This window comes from Pteropus alecto, unplaced genomic scaffold, assembly GCF_000325575.1.
Source record: "Pteropus alecto unplaced genomic scaffold, ASM32557v1 scaffold104, whole genome shotgun sequence".
NCBI lineage: Eukaryota > Metazoa > Chordata > Mammalia > Chiroptera > Pteropodidae > Pteropus > Pteropus alecto.
This window is the reverse complement of record NW_006436664.1, coordinates 1,019,608-1,041,052: the sequence shown is the minus strand read 5'-3', so window position 1 is coordinate 1,041,052 and position 21,445 is coordinate 1,019,608. Positions and strand designations below refer to the sequence as shown.

Sequence of the window (21,445 nt, the reverse complement as noted above, 5' to 3'; positions counted from 1 at the left end):
GCAGGGAAGGGGAGCAAGTGGGACATTCTTGAAGGAGAAGGAGTCACCCCCGCGTCCTCAAGTATTTGGCAGTGCTCTCTAGCATCTGCTTCTAGTCCGTGCTGGTGCAACTCCGCCGCCCTCCTGTGAAGTCCCAGAAGTCACTAAGTTTAAACTGAAACGAAGATGGAAGCATTCCCTCTTCCTGTTCCTCGGGGAGTCTCTGGACTCAGTTTGCTGCGGTTCTCGCCGTGGACTTATCGGAAACCCCATTTTTTCACTTCTGGAGACAAATAGCCACACGGGCACCGTTGATGTTTTTAGTAGACACTCCTGGACTGCAGAGGTGTCCGCTGATGTATTTGTTCAAGGTGTCCCTTTGGTTTTCTTTTGTGAGGTTTCATCACACAGCTCCCTGCTGCTCGAGTTTGACTCCAGCCCTCCACGCGAACTGGATCGGCACGCGCCGCCGGGCGCGGTAGAGCTTTCCCCAGAGCCCTGAACTTGCGCGGTCCGCCGACTTGGAGCGCGCGGAGGCTAGGCGGGAACTGCAGCCCCAGAGTAGCGCTCCTCGGAAACAAAGCGGCCCTAAGGGTTGAGGGGATTGCTAAACCCGGGCTTGGACCTGGGGCCTGGAGGGGGATAGAGCGGGGAGCAGAAGAGACAAAGGAAGAGATACGAGCAGTTTTCACCTCAAGCACTTCACCCACTTGGGTTCCTTCCTGAAAGAGGCGGCTGCGTGGGTCCTGCTTAGGGGAGGGTGCACGTGTACGCACTTGAGTGAACCCGTGGGTGTGCTCGAGTGTGAGCATGTGTGCCTCCGCAGGACAACGCTAAAGCCTGGGAGAGATCTATTGGTAGCAAAACGCGAGAGCGCCCTATCCAAGGAGACCACTAGCACGTGGCTTTGCCAAGTCGGCCAGGAAAAGGCCCTTATTAGCCAGCTTCCCTCAGCAACCAAGTCTTCCTATCTCTTTGTATTCAGACTAGTGTCCAGGCAGCCGGGATCGGAGCTGAGAGGGGAGGTGCTCGCTGGGGCCGAAGACCACGTGTTGTTGAAAGGGTTTCCTGGCTCCAGCAGAATGGAACGGCGTCATTCACTCGGGGTTCCCGGGAGAAACCCCTTTCCCAGCTGGAGGGAGCGAGGGTGGGGTCAAGAAGAGAAGCTCCGAGAGTTGTGGCAGAGACTCGAGAAAAGCCGACCCCTCCCCGTGGGGCCCTGTCTAGCCTTCCAACCACCCTGCTAATCTTTCTTAATGCAGACTCGTTCCCTATCCTAGTGACCTTAGTGACCGGGCCTGGCTCATGACGACTATTTGGCTTGCTCTCTGCCCTTGAGATACTAAAATGTGGCCAGCTGCAGCACTGATAATGTCTGATGCTAAGCTCAGTTGATTCTCAAATCTAAATGTTCCTTTCCGCGTCCACTTCCATCTGATTTGTAAGCAAACCTACCACCTACTACTAAGGGAACACTGGAAGCCCGTTGCAGGTGACCACAATCTCGTCAGTAGCCCTTGGTCTCAGAATTTTTCCGATGGGTCATAGCTAACGACTCTTTCCACGGCCATTAGCAGTTGCTGGCTGACCCGGTGGCACTCCTTTATCCCGTAATCGCGGGGCAGTGGGCGGTCAGCAAGTCACCTCTTCGCATGGGGCCGGGGACCCGCCTGGAAGTTCGCCTCCTTCCCGCAGGTTTTCTGCCTTCTCCTTTCTCCCTGCCTGCAACGCCCCCGCGCCTCCCAGCGTAGGGATTTGCCGGCGCTGCGCGGGTGCTCTACGAGAGCCTGGGGTAAATCTGTCCGAACACACCCGGCTCCGGGGAGCGCGGGCAGAGGGCTGCGCGCCGCGCGGTGGCTCTGGCCGGGGTCTCGCCTGACTCTCCGAGTCTGGGCGGCGCGGCGGCTCCCATCACTGCGGTGAGGGCTGGGCCCATGGCCGCGCGCCCGCTGCCGCCTCCATGCTGCGGCGCCGGGCGCAGTTCCTCGGGGCCAGGCGGCTGCTGTTGCCGGAACGCGCCGCCGCGGGGAGCCGGGGGCACCGGCCCGCCTGCCGCGGCCGCAGCGGGGAATCTAGACTGCCAGCCCTGAGCCTGAGCCCGTGACTCGCGCGCTAGCAGCGGGCGGGGCGTTGTGTGCAGCGGCGCGCAGGGCGCAGTGAGCGTGTGCAGAGCGGCCCGAATTGAGGACTCCGTGTGTGCGTGCGTGTGTGCGTGTTTTCGCGTGTTTTTCCTTCTTCCCTCGGGGATGTGAAGGGCTTCTCAGGTGGCTACTCCCTTGGAATTCTTGACTTTGTGAAGCTCTGGCTGTGAGCACAACCCACCAACATAATCCATTTTGCACGGTCGGTTTATATCAGGAGAAAAAAAGCGCAACTGGACGGGGGTGGGGCAGACAAATGAAACCTTCTGGAAATACGCACATGCACATTCACACTCACACTCACAAGAGCGAGGAACAATGAAAGACATGGGAAGATCTTCATAACCTTCTCGCTGGCCCTTCCGTTATCCGGAAGGATTCTGGATCTTTTCTACCTTTTGAAGTCATCTTGGCATTTATTTTTTGTAAGCCGCTATCCAACTAACTGTGTGTGTGTGTGTGTGTGTGTGTGTGTGTGTGTGTGCGCGTGTGCGTGCGCGCGCGCGCGCGCGTGAGCTCGCGAACCTTTCTGATGTATTTGACTGTCTTTTATCCAACTACCCAGAAGCAAATGTGTTAACTCGGCGGTGTCCCTCGTTGCCCGGGTTCTCGAAGAGGGCGGAGGACGCCCAGACCCATTTCCCCTGCTGGATTCGGAGCGGCTGCTTTGCTGTGGACCTATGTGTGTGGATCGCTTTACCCAGAGGCTTGGAAAGTGCTAGTATTAGCCTGCTTTCAGGTACATCACAAGGTCACCAGAGGGTCCCGCAGCTGTCTCGTGCAATCCAGACCTTCCTGTCTTGTCCAGAAGGATATTTACTTTTCGGTTCACATCATTTGAAGCTAAAAGTTCAGCCCTTCGAGCTGGTTCTGGTTTCTGCAAAAGCAAGGTAACAAGGATTGCTTTTAAAACTGCTTAACAAAATCCCCGACTCTTTCTCAGCCCTTTCCTGGCTCTCTCTTCCCCACCAAAATGTCACCAGCTCTTGAATTACGTGGATTTGGGTTGGAAGAGAACTTGAAGGAAACGTGATCAACCGGCTATGTCAGACCACTGTCTTGCCTTCCCGTGGTCCGGTGGGCATTGAAGCCGATCCTGAGAAGGACCCGTCCCCTCCTTCTTGCTCCCTCCCCGTGCTATGCTGGGTATGCGTGTGCAAGAGTGAATGCGAGTGCGCGCGCGCCCGGGTGCGAGTGTGTGAGTGTGCGTGATTTTGAGTGTGTGTCTGTGTGTGTGTGCGCGGCCGCCCTGCCTCTGCCCGCTCCCTGGGCGCAGAAACGCGGGTTTCATGGGGCAATCGCGGTGGATTCCACACCCGGCGCGACCTGCGGGCAGCGGCGGCAGTGGCAGGAGACGCCTCTCGGACTTCCTAGGATGCAGGTGCTGAGCTATGGCAAAGGGCAGAGAAGTGAGGAGCGAGACTCGCGTACGACTGTGAAAGCCACCTGGAGCCACCTTGCCGGGATTGTACCTGCGGGCAGAAAGTCCTCCTACGACCGTCTTTTCCTCTAGAGGCACCAGGTAACAAGCAAACGACTATCTGCCTCACCCAGTTTCCATCTGATCTTGTTTCTAGTGTCTTATCTGCATTGCAGTCTACTTTACTTATTAATGTTTTGGAAATCATTAGGAAGAGCTGAGTATCCAAGGGCGTTCTGTGATGTTGTAATATAATTTCTAGTAGGTGGAATATAAATCTATACCTGAGCAATTAATCTAGCAGTGAAAGCTAAAGAAATATGGATACGCTGCACCCTAACTGATTATTTTGGAAAGCTGGGCGTGTTGAACCTGTCTGAAGATGCCAGATATTAAAATCCAGTATTTCCTTCAGGCTGTGGTTGCCACGGACCATTTGGTATCCAGCCCTCCTCAGATTGTGGACTACCAGAGGGTGTTTGATTTCCACCCATCGTTTCAGGCAAGGATCATTTTTGACCATTCTCTACCTCTGGTGCCAGGTTGTTTTCCTTCCTTAATGTGGACGAGCTTGCCACATCCTTTAGTAGTTGTAAATTACGCTTATGGAGACTTAACCCCAAATGGAGTTTTCTTGGAACTTGCTTTGCATAGAAGGGAATTCATTGTCACGGTGTGTGTGTTGAGATATGCTGTTTAATTGTGAGGGTTTGCTTTCATGTAGCAAAATAGATCTATGAAAGAAGTCAATTTTATATCTAGATGAGCCAGGCTAAAACCATAACCACCACCCCAACACCCCGATGTATTGTCTCAGTTGTAGAGAGGGGTTTGTGTGTGGTAGATTTTTCTTTTTTCTTTTCTTTTCTTTTTTTATTGTGTGTGTGTGCGGGGGTGTTTGTCTGTCTCTGTGTAATATGTATTTTGAAAATCCTTGCCAGTGCTTTGATTTACAAGGAGTAGGATGGATTTTTGACTGCCTAATTAACATACTAGGTCTGATATGTTAAAATGGAGATTCCCATGGCCCAGTTGAGGCAGAACAAAATTCAGAGAACTTCCAAAGCCCTTTACCCTCGCACCTTATTTCTCATTTCCTTTTCCCATCACCTCCGTGTCTCATACAGAAAATTTCACTCCCTTCTTGAGGGCATTAGGATTAACAAGATAAAGCACTTCCAAAGTAGTCTCATCAATGTTTTATTCCATAGTGAAGAATAATTCAGCTAAAGAGTGCTAGTTTGTCTCCCGCCCTCCAGAGCTGCCTGCTGGCTATACCCAGTAGAGGATTTGGCCTGGCCCAGCACAAGACAGTGACTGGGGCTGCTCCCAGGGTTTCTCTTTGCTGAAGCCCCTTAGAAAGTGTAGGGGCACTGCCTGCTATTTCTCCTCTCACTGCATTTCTATAGATATCCATATGATGGCATTTGCAGACTACAAGCTGGCCTCTAGCTTGTGACTCTCTCTTTATGTCCCTAACTCCTCTGGAGTCTGGGCTCGGCTGCTGCTGCAGCCCTCACAGGCTGGTGGTGCTACAAGGCCATGTATGCAGGGAGCTTGGGGGTTGGGCTCCTCCACTGCAGCTGCCAGGCCCTCATTGACACTTGCTTGGGGCGGGGCAGAAGAGCTCAGCGAGCCCCCTGGCAGGCAGCAAGCGCATCATGGCCGAGGTGGCTGCCTGGATATGAGAGGAAGGAGGTAAAGAGAGGTGCACAGAGGGCAGTGATGTCCTGCACCTGCAACCTCACCCCGCTCCTTGTAAATGAATATTCAAGAATACAGAATGAAGCTTGCAGCAAAAATGCCTTGATGTTCAAATACTGTATGATTCTTCAGGATTCAAAACCTGAAATGAAGTGTGTTTTTCTTAGATTTCCATTTGTTCCTGTCTTTCTTCTCTCTCCTCTTGCTCTCCTGGATTTAATCAGCTCATTTATACTCCTGTTTTACCCCAGTTGGAAAACCAATGGAAAGACAACTACACCACCCCCTCACCCCATACCCAGTAGACACAAAGATGAGGGCCACTCTAAAGACAGATTTACTCTGTAACTTTGAGCTCTAGGGAGAACCAAGAAAGGATATAGAGGATAACTGGGCTTTAACAGAAAAGCAGGTCTCCACGCTACCTTCCGAAGACTCAGAAAGAAAAGGATACTGCTTGCATAAAAACTGAAAATACCTGGGACTTTGAGAGGAATTAGTGAGGATTTTTCTTTTCTTTTCTTTTCTTTTCTTTTCTTTTCTTTTCTTTTCTTTTCTTTTCTTTCCTTTTCTTTTCTTTCTTTTCTTTTATCTTTTCCTTTCTTTTCTCTTCTTTTTTTCTTTTCTTTTGTTTTTCTTTTCTTTTCCTTCCCTCTTTTCTTTTAGTGAATTTATTTGTATTTCCCCTATCACTCAGAAAATTCTAGACAGAAAACTGATGTGTACTAAAATTCTGACAAGGACACCTCTTTGCTCCCTAAATTTCTCTAGAATATTATTACAACAGAAAAATATATCATACTCATAATATTTGTTAGCAAATAAGGCATATCTGTTTAGAGGGTACCCAGGAAAGAAGGAATGCTGGAGGAGAATATAAATACTTGGGAAAATAATGTGTTTTCTCTGTCTCTCTCCTTATTTCACTTCCTTTTAGACTTTTCTCACTAAGGATTCAGGCTTTTGCAGGTTTAGTTTTGTCCTTGTACCCTCATACTCAGAGGTTAGGTGAAATGTCATAACCAAATAGAACCGCTAGCATAGAGTTTCATGTATAGAAGTTCTTTAAAGAAATAGAGATTCCCGCCTCCTTTTCCTTCTCCCTTTTCTGGAGAGATAGATGTGCAAACCAGTTTAGAGATCCGAGTCCACTGTCCTTGTTAAGCATTGTGTTTAGGTAGAGCCAGCCTGGCTCACTAATGGGTTAAGACTGTCAGGTATTGATAGGAAATTTCCCAGCAAAATCTCTTCCTTCCCTATAAGCCCTCCTATGTTCACTATTAAGAGGGGCAGAATAGTAGTAGTGTCAGGACACTCATGGGAACAGATGTGAGCATATAGGCAGGTGGAAAGAAGTTGTCACTTGACTCCTGTTTCCCAAATTTTTGATCATTTTCTCCTTTTTTTTCAAGAGGAGAATGACCTTGAACAACACCATTTTTCTGTGCTTCACACACTTCCTTTCTCAAACATGAGATGTATACATGGACATGCACACATACACACACACCTTGTTTTTGAAATATGAGGTTCCTGTGCCTGTGTATTTTGGAAAGGATTCATCAAGATATATCTCTGCCAGAGGTCATTTTCTTTACTTTTTTTCAAGAGGGGATAACTGTGGTCACTTGAGGGAAAATTGCCCCGCCCTTATTGCTTTTTCCATTATTTTTGTTCCTCTGTCATTGATTGTATTCTTGGTGTTAAAGCAGTGTCTGCTTATGGCAATGCTGTTTAAATGACCATCATATGTTTTGTGTGCCCTTTATCTTTTCATGAATGACCATCAGTTCCCTTTGTCCATTTAAACCAGTATTCTGTTTTCTGCTGCTGCTTGAAGTACTTTGGCTCGATAGTTTTGCTGAGTTTTCTAGCTGTGAAATTAGGATCTTGCCTTCTGTTGATACTCTTGCTGTGTTATTATGTGGTTGAGAGGAGATGCTTGCAGATATCTAATAATGTTCCTGCCTCTATATAAAACTACAACATAATAGCTCTATATCTTAACTACTCAATAATTTCAAGAGATATTTATAATAAATAATATTGCTACTATATATTTTTGCCAATTTTGAGGTTGGAGGAAGAAAGCTACTTGAAACTTTCTAAAGGCTTAAGTGGGTAATCCATTAACTAATTCCAGTGATTTTTATTTTTTCTTTACGCAGCAGTATAGTATATTGGCATTACTTTCAGAATTTTATGTATAATGTAAGCTATTCTATGTTTTATTGAAGTATAAAGATATAAATTTAAGCCTTTAAGTAAAAGTGATTGTGACCCCATAGGATATATGACTAACAGGGAATTTTGCTAAATCATTCCACTGTTACATGTGCATAGCGTTACCTTGTTCAGTAAATCTTGAAAGTGATACTACTCATTATTTTTCTACAGCCCACATTTTTATTCCTGTGGCATCCTTTAATCATTGAGGACTATTTAAAACCTAAGGCAGTATAATTTGTCCATTACATGGTGTGTGCATGGTAAAATTAAGAAGTATTATGTTTATAAGTATTGAAGCTATTCTGGTTAGAGGTGAACCATTTTTATCATGCTCTATCAATATAAATTGTATGTTATTATGAAAACTCTAGTATCATATAAGCATAACAAGAGATAGAAATACAAGAATTTAATTCAGAGGTAGTTAAAGCTGTTTTTCAGCTTTTACATCATAGTTTTCTGATAGATACTGTTCTGACAATGCTATTTACTGAACTATGACATAATTTAATACTAATTATGAAGATGATTAACAAGTGATAGAATATTACAATGGAATTACATGGTTGTGTAAATGCACTATCTTTTTACTGATACCAAGTAAACCACATGAACAAGCTTTGTTATTTAAACTGCAAACTACATTGATAAGATTTCTTGGAAATTGGCTTTGATAGTCTGTGTTCGTTAAGTTACAAACTTAGTCACATTGGGAGGAAAACGTCAATTGACCAATTTGCATCTTCCTAGAAAATATACCTTTTTATAGAATAAATCTGCTTAAACTTAAATCTTATGCTCTTCTTTTTTTTTTTGTGGGAGCATATATGTAATTTTTTCCTTTAAAAAATCTTCCATGAAATATTTTGAAATTGGTTTTATTATAATCCTGGTGAAGAATAATCGCAGAATTGCCACTGAACAGTGAATCTATTTTAGATTTTATAACAAAAAAGGCTCTAGAAAAGAAATAATAAGATAAAGTTATAGGATTTATTTTCCCAACTCTGGGAATGCTTTCTTAATTCTTAAAAAAAGAATGAAAGAAAACTCTAATTAGCTTAATACCTACTCAATTAAAACCAGTATATTTAATCAGGGATAGAAGCCAAAACAGTATTGTTTATGTTACTATATTTTCACTTTGCCTCCTTAGTTCTTTTGAGGAAATGCTAAAGAGCCGTAAAGGACGCATACCAGTTGCTCTCTGGATTCCATTCCCCATGATGACTTCTCAATTTCTATCTAGAAGTAGGTTCTGCATGAATCTTAGTAGTGTCGCTTTCAAAGTTATAGGTTATTTGCATTAAAGATTTATTAGTGAGAGCATATCAACACTGTAACCATGAAAACTAACTTTCTTATCTTCTTTGGAAACAGGCTGTGGTATTTTCTTAGTAATTAACTCTTTTTGTTATTTTTTCCCATGGTATAAAAATTAGTTTATGAAATGATTTATGCGCACTTGTTTTATTAGTGGTAAGGCATTTGTATAGAAACATTAAAATGCATATAATTTAAATGGCAACATTGAACACTGTATTGAGTAGTATATATGTTTTATTCTATAAGGAGAGATCATTATATCACTAATATTCACAGGTATTTTACTTTGAAATGCCTCATTTAATAGAAATGTGTCTACCTTGACACTGAAAATTTGGGGGTTTTTGTAGGAAGTATGTAAGATATTTGCCATGTATTTGATTCTTTAAATGTTAGGTACTTTATTTATTTTTTTATTTTATTAGTTTCAAGTATATGGTACATTGGTTAGACATTTTTATAGTTTATAAAATGATCCCCCTAATTGATCCTTCTCTCTTCTGGTTTTCCACCTAGCCAATATATTAATGCTAACTGCATTCCCTATGCTGTACTCCCCATCCCTATTACCATCTATCAACTAATTTGTACTTCATTAACCCTTCACCCTGTTCTCCCAGCCACCCAAGTTCCCTTCCCTTCTGTCCGTCACCAAATTGTCCTCTATATTTGTTTGTTTTTGATTAGTTTCTTATTTTTTGTTCCTTAGATTCCACATATAAGTGAAATCACATGGTGTTTATGTTTCTCTGACTTATTTCACTCAGCATAATAACCTCTAAGTCCATCCATGTAGCTGCAAATGGTAGGATTTCATTTTTTTTTTAAAGGCTGAGTAATATTCCATTGTACATATGAACCATAACTTTTTTATCCACTCATCTGTTGATGGGCATTTAGGTTGCTTCCATATCTTAGCTGTCATAAATTATGCTGCAATGAGTATTGGGGTTCATAGATCTTTACAGATTATTGTTTTGGTTTTCTTTGGATAAATACCCAGACTGTTTTCCATAGCAGTTGTACCAATTTGCAATCCTATCAACAGTGTATGATGGTTCCCTTTTCTCTGCATCCTCGCCAACACTTGTTCTTTGATTTATTGATGGCAGCCATTCTGACAGGTGTGTGGTGATATCTCATTGTGGTTTTATTTTTCATTTCTCTGATGATTAGTGACTTTGAGCATCTTTTCATATGTCTATTGTCCATCTATATTTCCTTGTTGGAGAAGTATCTGTTCAGATCTTCTGCCTATTTTTTTAATTGGATTATTTGTTTTTTTGTTGTTGAGTTGTATGAGTTCTTTATTTTGGATATTAACCTCTTACCAGATATATCATTAGCAAATATCTTCTCCCAATCAGTCGGTTGTCTTTTGTTTTGTTGATGGTTTCCTTTGCTGTATGAAAACTTTTTAGTTTGATGTAGCCCCATTTGTTTATTTTTTCTTTTGCAAATGTTAGGCATTTTAACAACATATAACTAAACATTGGATCCTAAACTCATGGAACTTATTTTCTTATTACCATGAAAGATACAAACAAATGTATAAGCTAAAAAGTAACTGGTATACCTAACTGATATTTTAAATTCTATTTTGATATTTTATGCTTTGTAGGAGGAAAGAAAGAGGAAATCAGGAAATCATTAAATGTGTTTTGTGGAGGTAGGTTGTTGCAGTGGTTATAAGCACAAAAATGGAGATTTCACCAACCTGTATCTCAGGTCTATGTAACCTTGAGCAAGTCTTAAAACCTCTCTGAGTGTTAGTGTCCTCACCTTCATTTTATATGAATCTAATTATAAAAGATACTTAGCTGATATCATCATCATCTTCATCACCATCATTATTATCATCTTATCATCAACTATCATGAGGGTAAAGGAGGAAACTAAAGGAAATGTTAATTGGATGACCTCAAGGTATATCCTTTGGAGAGTCATAGACCCCCCAGGGTTCCAAGGAATGCTAGAGCTGGGCCAAACCAGAGGTTACACAGTCCATTGTCTTCAGAAACCAAGTAGAAGATGTAAAGCAGGAAATCTGGTTGGGTTTAAGAAGTTATAGGCTGTAGGATTTCTAGTACACTGGAGAGTGCCTGGCTTACCCAGGACATTTAAATTTAAATTTATTTAATCTCCTGATGGACATTGTGGAGCTTTTATGTTATTTTCACATCTATTCAACTTTAAATTTTCTCTAAAGCATTTCTGCCAGTTGGTCATCTTAACTAAGCTTGAGTACCTTCAGTGATTCTAAAATCACTCCACCTAAAGTAGATTATTCAAGTTTTAAATAGGCCTATCATAAAGTTTCTTTTGGGGGTTGAGCCAAAAATCTGGCATCCTGTAGCTTATACTTAATTTCAATATGGAAGGAGGGGCACATCATAAGTCTAATACGCAGTGACAGTACCTCAGATATTTAAGTGGAGTTACTTGAGATCCCCAACGCATGATTGCTCTGCTTATGACTAAACATAACTCTAGACCTAAACTGATTTGGGTGGTTTTCTCTCTGTCATGATTTCAAGCCCTTTTACCTTTTATGCTCAATAAATGTTAGCTATCATAAGCCTTCATCATCACTCTCTTCTAGATGGGCTCCGGTTTGTTTGTCTAACTTTTTATTGAAGTGTGGCACCAGTACTAAGAAACCATATGGGTTGACTAGTACAGAGTTGAGCAGGGCCATTATTTCTTTGCTTTGGGAACAGAGAAAGGAGGTACATGCTTTTTTTTTTCCTTTTGAGCCTGGACAAGGCATTAGAGTCCTTATATCTCTGAGATACTACAACTTGTCGACTCAAGTTTGTTTAAAGATTAAATGTATTTGCCATTCTGAAGCTAAATACTAGCAAAGATACCTGTGTAAACCAAAATTAATTTTAGACTGTAATAATGAATAAACGGAATTTATTTGAGTGAAAAGGAGCTGCAGCCCAGGAGACACAGATTCAGGTAGCAACCTAAATTGTGTTCTACAGAAACCATCTTTTATAGTGAAAGTTTCTTCCCAGGTTATCAGTTAGGTCACTTTTAAGTAAATGAGGTATTTAAATTGTGCAGTTCTGATTAGATGGGGCAGGTGAAAAGGCAAAATCAGGATTTCCCAGTGTTGATTGACACAATGTAAACAAGTGGGGTATAATGTGGGAAGCTGAGGGTTCAGTCTGAAGTTCTTCCTGGTGTACAGTTTGTGAGAGGCCCGTCAGTTAATGACCACTAGGCTCTTACTATTCATAAAATTTGAGACTTGACCATGGTGAGTTTAGCAGATAAATTCCTTTCAGGGTTTCATATCAAATGAATCTTTCTTCTAGAGGTTCACACCTGAGATCACTTTCTCAACATTGATGTTATAGGATTTGCTCATAATGATGAAATTATCTAAATCTTTTCCACTAAATATTGAAAGAAAAATAACTTATAAATTGTAATGATGTTATTAATAATAAATATGGAAAGCAATGAAATAGAGCAGGCAAGATTAGTAGATTTTACTTTACCCTAAGGGGATGGGTTGGCTGCCTCATGGGTTCTTTGATCTAGACAAAAATGACTCAAGGCCCATTCTTTGATTCCTTTAACAAACATTTATTCAGTATTTAATACTTGCTTAAATACTCTGCTCACAGTTTCTCCTTTGAGACACAAATACTGAAATGACATAGATGCCACTCTGAGGAAACTGCAGTCTAGAGTGAGGAACAAATAGTCTTTCAGAGAGGCAGCCCTAGGCTTGAGTCAGTCTTGATGATATTTTTACATCTTTGCCTTTTAATTTACTCTTAAACCTAGATGGTACTGATTTTTATAATAATTTGTTCAGTTAATCTGAGTTACCTTCTCCATTTTTGGAATAAAATCAACAATGATACTCCTAGCAGTTTCTCCAGCTTCTATGTGAGGTTACTGCATTTCTAACAAGGGCGAAAATAATTTGAATATAGAAGGGAATAACAGTAGAACTCCCTTTATCTAGTATCCTCACAGAAAGAATCTTTTGGTTATTGACATTCTTCATAATCTTGAATGTGATTCTTTTTAGGCATCATGTTTTAAAATATTTTTTAAAAGTTTTATTTTTAATGTAAGTGCTACTTATTAAAATTGACACAACGATTCTAAATATAGTTAACCTTTTCCTAGCAACATCACTGTATATGTTAGGGAATGCAAAACACTCTCAGGGACTAATTCATGACAAGTTTAAGGCAATTTGTACTGAAACAAAAATTTCCCCAACTTCTTTTCTTTCTCGTCCGTCTTCCATTTATGATTTTTCTTTGATTTATCCTTGCTCTCTTATAGCTAACTTTTTCTAGTGGGCCTCTTTTCCTTTTTAAGTCACTGATAAGAACGTATTAACAAAATAATAAGATTGTTAGATATATTTGTAAAGTAAGAGCCTGAGGATGAATAAAATTCTAAGACCTCCTCCACTGAGGAAAGCACATGAATTTTCCTCCAAGTATTTTAGGTGGAAAGCACTGGAAGGTGTCAATACATATATCTTGGATAATATATAATAGATGATGATGATCAGCAGCATCATTCCTGGCATTCTGTGCTAGGCACTGTTGTTTTTCATTTTCCTCTAATCTATGGAATAACCCTACAGCTTAGGCATGATTATATACATTTTTAGAGAAGTGGAGGATGCAAGGAGTTAATTTACTAGCCCATAATTATATGACTAGTAGGTGATAAGCCTAGAATTCAAATCGAAATATTTGTGATTCTAAAAACAATGCTATATCTAATTTACTTAGATTATTCTCTTTTCCTACCCTTTATAGCTGTTTTTGTTATTGTTGTTGTTGTTGTTGATTTTTAAATGTGCTTTTTAAACTCCTTCAAGAATGATGGCTATCCTTTGAATAAGTATCTCATTCTTAATTTCTTTTCTCTTTATGGTACTCTATGTAGTGCCAGGTTTTATATCTGGAAGTTTATGAAAAACTTTATGGTTATCCATTAGAAGATTCTGTAGCTGCTTATATTGAAAAGTGTTTAATCATGAGTCTGGAATATAAGTATATACTAATTTTTTGATGTGTGTGCTAGACTAGACCGTGATATTGGGTGATTTACTCTAATTACCAATTCTCGTCTGTAGCAGCGACTTGCAAGTCATTATAAACTAGCTGATATGTCTTAAGAAATAAATAAATAATTGTTCCTTTGAACACTTTTCTTAGTGTAGAAGGATCAGAGAATTCTGTAACTGTTAAGATTGGATGGAACTTGGTGATCATACTGTTTATCATTAAGCATTTACATTTATCTAATTGTGTTCCACATTCCAATCGCCTCTTATTCCCTTTACCCTGTTGTTTGTACAGGCTGCTGTTGTCATTAATGAGTGCTTCAGGATTTACCCCTAAGTTACTCCTCCCTCTGGGATAGAGTCAGAAAAAAAGTCAAATAACAAACTCATTTCCTCACCTTAATTCCAGGTTTCTGTGCTGTTATTTTAGTGACAGAGGGGCCTAACAGTCAGCCAAAATCTGACGGTTAATTCTAGATATATATTTGGCAGAACAGACCATTTCTAAGCCATGTGGTGTGTTACCATCTGTTATTTACTTTCTTACCTCCTTTGGAAAATTCAAAATGGCCACAAATTCATTACATGTCTTCCCATCAAGAATAGAAATCTATTTTCCTTCTCCTTGAATCCGGACTGGCTTTCTACTTGCTTTGAATAATAGGTGTGGCAGAAGTTATGTAGTATAACTTCCAAGCTTAATCCTCCAGGGACCATGTATCCCACTCTTGCCCTCCTGGAAAAATGGTAACATCATGCAAAGAAGTCTGGATTTCCCTGCTGGAAACAGTGACCCAGCTGATAGCCAGCAGCAATGGCAACACATGTGAATGAGGCCATCTTACATTATTCAGACACAGTTGAGCTTCCAGTTATAGTCATGTGAGCGACCCTATGTTTGTCTCACAGAAGAACCTGCTCAAATTGATGACCCACAAATCATGAAAAAATAAAATGGTTTTTACTTTAAGCCATTAATTTATAAGGTGGGAATAGATAATGGAGACATGCTCTTTGGGCTATGGGGAATAACCAAGCACACTATTCCTATTTTGGAAGACAGCCTTGCCTCCATTTTTTTATATTTTTATCAAGTATGTGTCAAATATCTACTATATTTAGGCAGGCTGCCCATTTATCCATGGATACATGAATTTTGGAAGAATATATTCTTTTCTTAAACCTTTGGAAGTATTTGCAGATTCCTCAAATGCCTTAAATTTCCTCAAAATGCCTTTTCCTAAGATGTTTTCTAACATGGCTGAATGAAATTTTGATTTGCCTGTTTTCTTCTGCACCCAATTTCCACTGCATTAGAGGAACCTCCTTGCAAGGTTGTCCTCTATGCAAGGGATCATGCCATTCACCTAAAGCCCAAGGAAAAGTTTGTCTTTGTTTCTCCAAGTCGCATTTGCCCTTGGTTTAGTTCAGAGTGATATTTTGTCATTTTTCCAAGATTTCATTTTACATTCTAATTATGTCTTAGTGATTCATATTTACTATTCATTTCTTCTGTAAATTAAATTTAGATTGCACAACTACTTTATTCTGGGACTTCATACACATCTCATTTTATTTAATAATATTCTCATTTACATATCAAATTACTCTACAGGAATTTGGCATAGTGTTACAGGTAAAATAAGATGCATGATGTAGGCCTTGGAACAGTACAATTATAGTGGTTTGATAACTTTTTCATTACTAGTTATTTGCAGAAAATGCATAATCATAAAATAAATACAATCAAATTTACTGTTTTTACTTTTCATAAAGACATAACATTTGTGAAGAGGTGAATGTCAATGCATATCACATTCACCTAAATATTTTCTTAAAATGTGTTTTGTTATAGATTTGAAAGTCTCCCCGGAATATATTGAAAAGGAAATATTTTATTTACAATTTTTCCTGCTATTTCATACTATAAGTTTAGTTTAATATGTTAGGTAATGTATATCGTGTTAATCATTTGACATTTCTACAAGTACATATTCCATCTGCTGCATGCTGCAATATACATTAAAAATTATTTTTTAACATGATATGTATCAATTTTCTCATCTGAAAAATGTGGCTAATGTTGATGTCCCCGTGGCCTGTTGTGAGGAAGAAGTGAAATAATGCCACTCATCATTTCACACAGTTACTGGCAAATAATAGAATGCTCAAACAGCACTAGCAAATCACGTATCCTTACACTTTAGCTATCAGAGTGTAATATTTGGCCTTAGTAGATTGTCAGTTTGCAAACCTCTTTCTACTTTACTCTTTTGAGGCCCTGAGTTTGAAGGAATCTTCTGAAAACAATATCAGTGCAATACTTTTCTTTCTCAATGAATGCAGACGTTTTAAAAAAAATTAATAACAAAAAAGCAAACTTTCATACAGATCTAGAAAAACTAAATTTGTTAAACTAGCTGGAGTAATATTTTAAAAGAGACATCTCAAATAACATGATTAAGAAAACTGAAGATAATAATTATTTTATGAATTACCTGATAGGCAGGACTGATCCAGGTCGTTTAGAGTTTTAAAATTATATAGTTTGGTAGAGCTTTTGAAGAAAAATGATATAAAATTACAAACACAAAAGTTATGTAGGGTGCCTTGGAAAGGGCTAAAGTATCAACTTTTGCTTTGTGGCAAATCTGCTTTTTGTGTTACATACATGATCATGGAATTCTGGAGAAAATTAGTTACTTTCTTTTTGTTTCAGAAAATCAGTTTTATAGTTCTTCAGGCTAATTTGCACCAAGAACTGTTTTTTCAACTCACGGAAATCTCTTTAATATGTGTTCTTCAGGCTAATTTGCACCAAGAACTGTTTTTAAAGAGAACGGAAATCTCTTTAATAATTCTAGTACATTTTTGAATATGTTTTTTTAATTTATCTAAGTAACTATACGAGTACATGACCGTAGCACTTCCTATTTTATTGGGATCAGTATAAATGGACAAATTAATATGTGTAATTAATAAACAAAATTTTTCAGTGATGCTGGGGAAATCACTTCTTTAATTTCAGGTGATATCTGTAACATTACAATTGAAAGCATTAAATAAATCAATATCTCTAAAGTATCTATATTAAAGAAAGGATACAAATTTAATGGCAATTTTAAAGGAAAATAGAGAATTTCATTGAAATTATGATTGGTAAAAAATGTACACTCAGTAGATGTTTGAGTATTGATATGTATATTAATTAATAAATATTGGTTTTGGAATGGAGCTATAGAGCACTAAAATCTATGTTTATAAATAGTAGAAACCAGATTCATTTTTTATAGTCACTTTCTGTATACTGGTGTTTACATTCTAATATTAATAAATAAACATTGAGGATCCATGGAAAATAAATCACCATTTATGAAATATATATAAAAAGCAGCCCTTGAAAAAGCAATGTAATGTATTAATGTCATTCTGAAGATTTTTCCTATCCTGCATATTCCCTCTATAAAATACAATCTGTATTGGGGACAGGAAGTATCGACTCTTTCAAACTGATTCAAAGCGCATAGTACACAGTTTTCCTGGGTGGAGTATTATGTTTAGGGGAATTCAGTGCTTCTTGGATGGAGAGAATCCATGTGAGTGAGCTGAATTTAAATGGAGTTTGTAGTCGCTCTTGCTGAATTGGTGCTATCAATAACACTTTAAAGATATGATTTACCATTGTAAGTTGAAATCATATATTGATAATATAGCAGTCCAAGGAGGAGTTGAGACCTACAGTTGAATAATGTTTAAAAGAGTAAGACAAATGGAGTGAGATGATACTTCTAAGAGTTCAGGTTTTATAATCAGCATTCTATACCTGGTCTCAACACCAGAGTTAAGGCTGGAAAACAAGTTTGTGTCACTTAGGACGCATTCACTGTAAGTGGAAAATCCAACTCAAATTGACTAAAGCACAAAGGAATTTCTTGGTTCTCACACCAATATCTTCAGGTATAGCTTGATTCAGGGTTGAAATAATTGAAAAACTGGGATCCGACTTTCAACTATATTTTCTCTCTATTATTTCCTTTCTCAGGTTTGGAAGGGTAGATCACTGTAGCTTCATATCATGGCACAATATGAAGGAAGGGGGTGAATTGCTTCCTGACAGTCTGATCAAAGGTCCTTTAATTGGTTCTTTTCAACCCTAGTTGTTTGGCTTGTGTTCTGCTAATATCTCTGAAGTTGGAACTTGGTTAGAAGGAATCAAATAACTATTTGGTTTATTTACCTTTTCCTTCCTCCTGTCCTCTTCTCCTCCTTCTATTCCTCCCCTCTTTCCTTTCTTTCAGAACTATTTAAGAATATAAAATGTAAAATGATAATGACTGAATTTAAATATAATTTTTAAAAAGTCTCAGGTAGCTTCCTGTTCACTTTTCTCTTTGTAAAACAGATTGTACAAGTGCTGGAATAATTGTAGCTTTTGTATTTGTTTTTATGATCATTCTCAATCTTCTGAAGTTTAGCATTCTCCATTATGAATTATTCACTTCTTGAAACCATACTTATTTTTTGATAAGAATAAGTAATGTTCTTATCAGCTTCCTTTTTAACTTTCTATTATAATATAATTTTAAGACTGTAAGTGATAATGATGAACTCAGTTGTAACTGGGATAAGCTATCGTTTTGTTTTGACGTTCTCTTATGGTTTCAGTTGAAGAAAGGAAGTAAGAAACCCCTGGCATGAGGTAAGGTGAGTCAGTTTGAGAACCTCTCTGTCTCAGCATAAGGTCACCTCAGTTGTGAAAACTCAGTCTTCCATCCCCTCAAAGGGTCATTGCTGCTCCCTCAGGACCATAGCATTCCTAAAGGCATTAAATAAACTTCCATTTAAAAATAAAAATTAATACCTGTGGGGATTTTGAAAAATTTCTGTGTGTTCCTATTAAGTGGCATATCAGAAAAGTTATCAAATACACCTGAGTATTTTAGGGAACTCCAACATAATGCCGTTACTGGGGTATGCAACCTGTATTAAGAGGTTTTCAGTGTCTTTGTTAGAAACCTCATGAAAAAATTTTTCAAAAAAGTGTGGCCCTCTCTGACTCTCTAGCTGTAATTAATCACCGTATGCAAATCTACTCACATTTCTATTATATTTTAATTTCATTGAGCAGGCTTCTTAAGGTAACAGCCATCTTTAAATGTTGGATATTTACCTTCATTTTAGCTAACTTCAATATAGTGATAATGAAAACTTCCTTTTCAATTTTTAGTCAGAGTACTCTAAAATTTACTAACTAATTATGGTGAAATCACAATTCTGCATTCTTCACTGGGAGGATGTTGCCAGCTGCTTCTGAAGAAATTAATGCACTGTGGTTAGGCAGTGTTCCTGTTTTCTCTAGTGCAATATAACTAGTTTAACATTTACATTTGCAACAGTAAGTTCATGAATTACCAAGACAGAAATTGTTCCTGGCCACTATATATAAGGTATTTGATATCAAATATCTTAAGCTTCTGCTATCTTGTGTTTGAAATAACTTTTGTCCCTTACTTCACTATGGGTAACACATAACCTATATATTTTGCTAGCTAAGCATACTTTAAGATATTTAATCTTTCAAGTATAGTCCAAGACATTGCACTTTTAATCAGTCAATGTGGACTGCAATTTGAATGACTAATTAGTTTTCCTGCAGTTAGTCCTTTTTTGGAATTATCATTGCTATTATTTAATTATAATCAACAATAGATTGTTCATAATTGTGAACAAGATAGAATTACTGTAATATAATATCATGTATCATTTGCAGTTTCTTCAGATGATTCTACAGAAGGAGAAAGCATTGAGCTGGAAGGTTATCAACAAAAATAGAATATATTAAGAGACATAAAAATTGCACTCTCTTCCTTGTCTTTTCCAATTTGAATAGAGTACTCATTGTATGAGTTTTTACAAAATCTGCAAAGTGCTGTAAAGACTCACTTTTAATTGTGGTAATCCTGAGCTTTTTGAAGTGTAACCAAGTGACACTTTGATTAAGCAGTGGTTGAATTCCGAAATACTATTACTCTACATCATTGCTGGGAACCCTAATTGGAGTAAAGAGTCTTACTAAAGGAGCAACTACAACAACAAAGCAAAAACAAAGAAACAAATAATTGAATCATGCTACCTTTTTATAACAATTCTATCACAGTTCACACACACTTTCTTTTGTTCTTTGGTTTAAATTAATAAAGAATGCCCCTCCTGATTCTTATTATTTTTTCCTTTTCTTTGTTTTAGTTCTAAAAACATCAACTAATGCCAGATAAAAGATCGTAATTATAGGTTAATCAGTTGCCCATTTAATTTTAAATGAAGTAACTCTAAGGATATACTTTGTGCTAATATTTTCATTTATATTTTTCTAAGATACAAATTGCTTTACTATCTTCAACATGATGAAGTGTTGGATATTTAGAGATACATTAATGAACCAGAGAGAGAGAATGTAATTAGAGTGCTTTTCTTTATATATTACTCTGTATTATACTCCAACATTGTTAAAAGTTAGTAAGATCAAGGTTTAGCTTTGAAATTTATTTTATACTTATAGGTACACATGTTCAATGTATATTACAAGAAAATTTATTGCAATATGATTTGGAATAGCAAAAACATATTTTATAAAATACTGTACAACCTAAGTAAAGTATTCATTGATAGTGAGCAGGTTTCTTAACAGAATATTGTGTTACTCTTTAAATAAATTAAATAGATCTATATTTGTTGATAAACAAAGCAGTCAAAAATATATGGTTGTTTAAGAATGGAATTTATGGTAGCTATAATGTTATCTTCTGTATAAAAACTATATATGCACTTTTGTTCAGATTTTGTTCTTTTATGCAGATACACATAAATGCATAGTTATGAATTAACAGTCCTTGGAAGGTTACATACACACAAGAAAATAGATGGTGGTTTCCTTTTGATGGGCATGTCAAATAATTTTTAATTTTATTGTTTTATAGAATTAGAAACTTTTTACCTTGTGCATACAATAATTCATAATAATTAAAAGCTTAAACATAAGCTTTTAATAGCCATTATAGTTATAGATCTAATAAAATTAAAAATGAATTTCTAAATGATGAAAGTCTATTATATGCTAGACACATACTATTAAGTATTTATATGTCAATAGAAACATCAATGGTATTTACAAATTTATTTTTAATAAATGAATCACAGAAGTTTAGCAACCAAGCTTATTTAGAATGTTGTCTGCACTGTATAAAACAGACTATACGTCTGCTCTTAGTGGGATTTCACTAACAGTGCACCATGCCAGAAATGCACAGTTGCTTTAGAGTTTCTTATCTGCCTTATATTGCAGGGTTTTTTTTTTTTTAATTATCTCTAACATTTAAACTTATAATTTAATCTAAATTAATAGGAAACTTACACTTCCATAAAAAAGAGTATTTCATTCTGGGCTCTATTTAAGTCCATAGAATCATGTTTCTGGAGATAGTGTGCAGAAGAGAAACTTCCCCTCTTTTACCCCATAGTTCTTATGGCTGGTCTAATAATCAAATTGACATGAGACAAGTTAAAAGGAGAAAATAACCAAATTTATTACAT

The 21,445-nt window shown here is 38.0% G+C and overlaps 1 protein-coding gene across 1 annotated transcript in view; it reads left to right on the top strand.

The window, feature by feature from the left end:
• The first annotated feature begins 2,656 nt into the window (after positions 1–2,656).
• Positions 2,657–21,445, top strand: part of LRFN5 (leucine rich repeat and fibronectin type III domain containing 5) — a 241,173-nt gene continuing 222,384 nt past the window's right edge. The window contains exon 1 of the mRNA XM_006913452.2: positions 2,657–3,642. The gene's annotated coding sequence lies outside the window, so the exon portion shown is untranslated. The remainder of the gene's footprint in view (positions 3,643–21,445) is intronic.